The sequence below is a fragment of the Erinaceus europaeus genome, chromosome 14 (assembly GCF_950295315.1).
Source record: "Erinaceus europaeus chromosome 14, mEriEur2.1, whole genome shotgun sequence".
Lineage (NCBI taxonomy): Eukaryota > Metazoa > Chordata > Mammalia > Eulipotyphla > Erinaceidae > Erinaceus > Erinaceus europaeus.
Window position 1 is genome coordinate 37623127 of NC_080175.1, and position 7581 is coordinate 37630707.

The following is a 7581-nucleotide window of genomic DNA, read 5'->3' on the forward strand; positions in this document are numbered from 1 at the left end:
CCCAAGACAGTCTCCCTGGCCAGGAGCCAGGCAACAGACAGGCAGACAGGGCTGTAATATAACACCAGGCCTAACCCACTGACCTGCCAGGGACTTTGCAAAGGATTCTCTCCTGGCTTGAGCAGACCAGAAAGTGGCATAGGAGGGGAGGCCATTTCCAATTGTTCTGATAATAGAAGCTGGCAGTAATGTATCTTTGGTGCAAAGGCAGATAGCATATTTTGCTGGGCTACCCTGCTTCAGAACCCCAAGCTGACTGACATTTCATGTTTTCTCTGGTATGTCTTAGAATTCTGAAGTGTCTTAGAAGACATTTCATTATTCTTGCAGACTTTACCAACTTCTAAAATAAGGACAAGGCTAGAGAAGGACAAGTAGTTTATCCTAGAGGACAGTGGAGACACTGCTGGAGGCTCACACACTGGGCTTTCTAGGGTGAGTGAATATAGGTGTCCCATAACTTGTTGGCCTGCTGTCATGAGGAGGCACTTTTGACCCGTTATTAGTCCATACCCCAAATCACTTCACCTAGTATCCAAGCACAAGGATATTCAGGTGTCTGGGACTTCAGTTAACAAGGACAAAACTAAAAGGAATTTCCTGCTCAGGGGTATATGACAGCTAGTACTTGCAGAGACTCCATTGTTTAGAAATATCTAGAAGGTAGCACAGTGGGTTAAGCATACATGGCACAAAGTGCAAGGACCTGCATAAGGATCCCTGTTTGAGCCCCCACCTCCCCACCTGCAGGGATGTTGCTTCACATATGGTGAAGCAGGTCTACAGGCATCTATCTTTCTCTCCCCTTCTCTGTCTCCCCTCCTCTCTTGATTTCTCTCTGTGCAGTCTGACAACAATAACATCGATGGCAACTATAACAATAAAGACAACCAGGGCAATATCAAGGCCAACAAAATGGGGGGAAAAGTGGCCTCCAGGAGCAGTGGATCCATAGTGCAGGCATTGAGCCCCAGCAATAACCCTGGAGGCAAAAAGAGAAAAAGAAATATCCAGAAGCGAGAGGAGAACCACACCCCAACTCAACTGTCTGTTTCTCAGGCATATCTGCCCTGTGGGGCCATGAACCAAGACTGAGCAGTAGTATCACAGCCCCCTCCCCCACCACACAGATGGTTTTAGGATCTTCATGTCATTTCAGCAAGATGAGAAGTGTCAGACATACATAAGAGTTTCAGCTAAAAACCTCTGAAAATGAAAATTTTTCACCACTGCCCCCCACAGATGCACACCTGGTGGACTTCAGCATTATTAAAATTAAAGCCAGACACTTAGAGGCATTAGAAGTTGTAGATTCTGTCTGAAAGGTAGATGGGAAAGACAAAAACTGAAGCCAAAAAAGAAGATAAATTAGGTCCTGAAAATTTTTTTCAAAGTCAACAATGACCTTCTTTTTTTTTTTTTTTTTTTTAATATTTTTTTATTTATTTAATCCCTTTTCTTGCCCTTGTTGTTTTTTATTATTGTAGTTGTCGTCGTTTTTGGATAGGACAGAGAGAAATGGAGAGAGGAGGGGAAGACAGAGAGGGGGAGAGAAAGATAGACACCTGCAGACCTGCTTCACCACCTGTGAAGCGACTCCGCTGCAGGTGGGGAGCCGGGGTTCGAACCGGGATCCTTATGCCGGTCCTTGTGCTTCGCGCCACCTGCGCTTAACCCGCTGCGCTACAGCCCGACTCCCCGAACAATGACCTTCTATTTATTTAGTTAGTCTAGGTTTATTTATACTGGAATTTTCTATCACCTGCAAATCTGTAGTCTAGACAAATGCAACAGGTCAGACCTGGAAGAAATGTTAGTGTTAGATAAAAAAAAAAAAAAAGCACTTCTGAGCCCCCAGGGGTCCCAGGTTCAAGCCCTGATACTGCCATATGCCAGAGCTGAGTGTGTTCTGATTTTTCACTCCCACAGAAAATATATATAGTTGTCCATACACTCTATATATACTATCTATCTATATATCTATCTTCCTGCTATCTGTCTATCACCTGTATAGTCTTACAAAAGGGCTCGGAAGACAGCAAAGTGGTTATGCAAACAACTTTTTGCCTAAGGCTCTGACTTCCTAGGTTCAAACCCTAGCACCACCATAAACCAGAGCTGAATAGTGGTCTGGTAATAAATACATATAAACACTAATTTAAATTTTAAATAATAATACAATTTCTTTAAAAAATGGTGGGTTCATTAACTGAATTCAGATATATCAGAATTTATATAGTGGTCCTTAACTGTTTAGAGACACCAACAATCCGACCATAATGGTTAGATTGTAAATGATCTTGTCTTCAGTTTTCTCAAAAATGTTCTCTCTTTCTTTCTCTCTCTCTCTCCTTCACCCTCTCTGAAATTAAGCCTCTGCTTTTGCTACACAAGGATTTCTTTCATGCTGCACTAGCAAAGGCGTCTCTACATTTTCAGAGGCAGGACTGTTCCTGAATTGTGCAAAGAGTCACCCTTGCCAGATCTGCTATACTTTTTTTCTATCAGCTCAGCATCTAATCAAGATTTCTGGATCTCTTCCAGTTACAACACCATTTAGAAATACTCAGCATTTCCTGGGCCTGAATAATGTATTGATCCCTTTACAAGGAGAAAATATTCTCACAGACCCCTAATGTTTACTTAAATTCTTTTCATTCAATTTCATTTTAATGCATGAAAACATAAAACATTCAAAACTGTTGTAGCTTTTAAACAATCATGAAAATAAATGTACAGATCAGTTATAAAGTCAACCACAGAACCTATAAAATGGGAACTCACCACAATAGTTCATAGGTATGAGGAATAGCTGAACCTCTTTGGGTTTTCAGAGATTGGGAGACTTACATCTCTAATCACTTGAATTCCTCTTAGCTTGGCATCCCAGGAAGACTGAGAGAATCTTGAGAATGTTCTTGCTTGGTGAGGCCTGAGTTCTGCAACATCTTTATCTATGCTAAGTAAGTATCTCTTTAGCAAGGATTTAACAGAACAGCATTTATTTAGAAAGACTCCTGCTGTTTCTTAGTCTGTATAACAGTGGTAGCAAGTGTGGTGTTAGCGTAACGATAAACATCCATGAACTGTGGGAATTGAATTCACATCACAGTGATACCAGGTGGTCATCTAAGGAGCTAGAATAACCTTTCAACATTACGAAGTTCATCACTTACTTGGTGGATAATTTCCATACAATGCTTTGCACATATTTTATCTTCTTCAATGAATTTTGGCAAATGTATATACATGGATACAAAAGTGAACATACCCATTGTATTGTGAACATACCTCAGAGTTATACCAAATGATGCCTTTCAGTCAGTCTCTTAGATGACTGCCACCACCACAGAGTGCCTGCCAGTCCTTAGAAAGCATACCTCTGATAAAAATTAGGCTGAACCTATCAGCATTCTGAAGTGTAGATTCTAGTTGAAATGAAGACAGTGTAGAAGAAATTTGAAATGAGAAGACAAGACAAAGTGGATTCTGAAAATTTTAACCCCTAAACCCTAAGTCACTACTGTTAAGGATTTCCTATAATATAGGCATGTACCAACACCTGGTTGGAGAAGGCAGTGACTATTGGTCTGGGACCTGAATTAGGAAACTAAAGACTCTTCACCATAATCCTTAAAATGTGGGCTTCACTTGCATTCCCCATTCTTAGAAACTGCATAAGAACATATACCCCTGAGATGCTATGTGTTGCTATGATCATCTAGAGTGCACACCAGTTGTCTCTGTACAAATAGTTAAGTTTAGGTAAAGAATACCTTCCTCTCATGGCCACACAAACCAACCCTCTAAGTACATTCTATTGGTTATGAAGGCTACCACCTTCTAAAAAGGAGAGGTTCACCTTTTTGCTACTGTCCCTTTCCTTGTCCTCTTAATATAGATGCTAGTTTTATATTACACCTGGGTTGCCATCCACCACACATAAACCTTGTGGTTGGCTTCTGTCACTTCCTATACTGTTCCTGACATTTCTCCATGTCCTTTTTGTTACTATTATCATTGGTGCTTCACCACTCCAGGCTGACTTTCAGGTAGGAAGATGGAGAAAGAATAGAAAGACAGAAAGATATTATAACACAGAAGTTTCCTTTACTGTGTCAGGGGCTGGGCTCAAGCCTGGAACATACCCATGACAAAGCAAGTGCATGATCCAATTGTATTATGGACCCAGGAGACATCATTTTAATTGCTGAGTAGTGTATTAACATATGTTCAGGTCTTGACATTTTGGCTAAGATCAAGTGTATGTTCAGGTTTATGATGTACTTCAAGGTAAGTTTGTGGTTTATGTCAGATTTGAGATAATTTTTTTAAATATTTATTTATTTAGTCTCTTTTTGTTGCCCTTGTTTTATTGTTGTAGTTAATGTTGTTACTGATGTCTCCATTATTGGATATGACTGAAAGAAATGGAGTGAGGAGGGGAAGACAGAGAGGAGGAGAGAAAGATAGACACCTGCAGACCAGCTTCACTGCTTGTGAAGTGGCTCCCCTGCAGATGAGGAGCTGGGGGCTCCAACTGGGATCCTTATGCTGGTCCTTGCGCTTTGCACCACCTGTGCTTAATCCGCTGTGCTACCACCTGAGATCAAATTTCTTTTCACATCAATATCAGCATTCTCAGCACCTTTGCTAGACGCATTTCCTCGGAGAAATTGTCACAGTTCTATCTACCACTGAATGCACTTTTGAGACTGTTGTTCTAGTCCATAGATTTTTGTTTCATTCTATATGTCTTTGCACCAATGGCAAAACAGGTTTTATTAAACAGTTGTAGAATAAACCTACACCAAGTGCTGCAACCCCTTCCAAGTTTTTAAGAAATTTATTTGTTTTATAAAATTGTCAGAATGTTCCTAAAAGTAGTTTGGTCAATGTCAATTCCTACTGAAATGTTTACTGAGAGGGTGTTTTTGGATTCATTTGGGCTCCTGAGTCCTCATGCAGGGTGACGGGTGTGCTCTAGTCAGTGAGCTGCCACCCAGCCCCCCCTTTTTTTGTTTGAAAAAATTCCTTTTTTTGCAGATTGTTTTTGTTTGTTCTGTTTGAAATTAACTAAATAAGGTAAAATAAAGTTGTTTTCTAAATTGTTAAATATTTGAAACAAACAATAGCAGTCTTTATTTGACAGACTTAAAGTACAGAATCCAGATATGCATATCTAAACTCAAGTCATCAAGCAAATTGGAGAAGCCAGACCACAGCACTGTAATCATAGGCATGCAAATCACTGTAGTTACGGGTTCTCTACCATCTGACTTTTTAAAAAAACATTTTTTATCTTTATTTATCAGATAAAGAAATCAAAAGGGAAGGGAACAACAGAGAGGGAGAGAGACAGAGGGACACCTGCCGCAATGTTTCACCACTTGCAAAGCTTTCCCCCTGCAGGTGAGGACTGGGGACTCGAACCTAGGTCCTTGTACATTTTAACATGAATGCTCAACCAGGAGAGCCATCACCTGGTCCCTAGGCTCTCTCCCATCTGTTCATCACCTAGGCATGGCCCACCCAAAGGGAATGGTGCTGGTGTGCTTCATTCAGTCAGGTCGCTGCTCTTTCCTCACCGTTATTAATCTCAGCAGTTTCTTACTCCTTTTACACGTTCATGACTTAACATTTCGTCCAGGTCTGGGGTGGAGAAAGTGAAGGATGGTAACAGGAATAGAGGGATCATCTTTCGGGAGTGTTGGGCACCCAGACCTGTCCCACATGGAACTGTAGGTAAACCCAGCCTTCTCTGTGTCTGCTGTGAGACATCTGCCATGGACTGTGTACTACCTGACACCAGTGGCTTGAGGCAGAAAGATCTCAACAGAAGAAGGAATTGGATGTGAAATTTTAGCTCTGGGTTGACTAGCTCTTGCCACACTTCTCCCCCATGCTGCCAGCATGACTTCCTAAGCTGTAGATATCACTTCAGCTGTATTACTAGTATCTCTTTCTTTCTCATTCATTTTACAATTTTTACAAAGCCTTGACTTCTTAGTCTCTATCATGTGTTTGCTTGCATATAGTCGTGGTTGCAACCTGGTCTTCTCTCTGGTATTTCAGAAAAACTCTGATTACTGTCAAAGAGAGCATATTTCTGGAGTCTTTGATAAACAGCTTTTTTCTGGCCATCAGTACTCAACTTGCTTTGTTGGCATTGTTCTGCAGGTTCTGCAGTGTGTCCTTACACAACTCATTAATTGGAAGCAAAGTAACTGGCAAGGGAAGGATTGGGGAGCTCTTATCCAAGGTTTGACTTCAGCATTTGAGGACATGGTAGTTTCTATTTTATATTCTTCAATAAGTCCCTCATCAACTGGAACCAATAAGGGAATCACATTCTCCTCACCTATGTTTTGCTCAAAAAAAGTTTTCTTCGTTTTCGTAATTTGAATATGCCATTTCCAGGGACCCTCGGAAGGCAAAGTCTGGGGTTGCTGATTATTTTTGTAAATAATAAGTTGCATTTTTTGTTCAGTGCATCAATTATTCGTATCAGTTAACCTGACCTATGATTTTCTCTTAATTGTGGATTACATTAATTGACTTTTTTCTTTTTTATTATTTATTTTAAATTTATTTATTTATTTATTTAAGAAAGGGAACATTAACAAAATCATAGGATGGGGGGTACAACTCCACACAATTCCCACCACCCAATCTCCATATCCCATCCCCTCCCCAATAGCTTTCCCATTCTCTGTCCCTCTGGGAGCATAGACCCAGGGTCGTTGTGGGTTGCAGAAGGTGGAAGGTCTGGCTTCTGTAATTGATTCCCCACTGAACATGGGTGCTGACTGGTCGATCGATACTCCCAGTCTGCCTCTCTCTTTTCCTAGTAGGGTGAGTCTCTGGGAAGCTGAGCTCCAGGACGCACTGGTGGGGTCTTCAGTCCAGGGAAGTCTGGCCGGCATCCTGATGGCATCTGGAACCTGGTGGCTGAAAAGAGAGTTAACATACAAAGCCAAACAAATTGTTGAAGAATCATGGACCCAAAGGTTGGACTAGTGGAGATGAAGTGTTGGGGGGTACTCACTGCAAACTCTAGTGTACTACTGCTTTCAGGTATATATTTGCCCTAGTTTATGGATACCTGTGAACATATGCTCTGTCTCCTGGAACCTGGTCTATATCTAGATTTTGGGACTTTGTTAGGAAGTGAACCACCTGTGATGGAATTAAAGAATACTATGAAAGGGAAGGTCTCACCTGAGTGATGAAGCTGAAGGGTTGTCATTCCACATCTGAAGTCTCTGGACACAGTCTGAAGTGAAGCATGCTGGGGTGGCACTCGTTGTGTTGATTAGGTTGCAATCAGTGGATGCAATATTATTTGATAAGAATTGGGAGAAGCATATGGGAAAGTGGGCCCTACCCTAGGGTCCCAGGACTGGGGGAAGTTTAGGCTCTATTGTGGAAATGTGAGGCTCCTGCTGTCTTAGGGTTCGGGAAGACAATGGATAGTTACTGTTATCATCACATTATTTGGTAATTGGGTTAGCTTTGAAAAGTCCCTTTGTTAGACATACAGTCAGTTTTTTCCCCTGTCATATTAATTAAATAGTGATT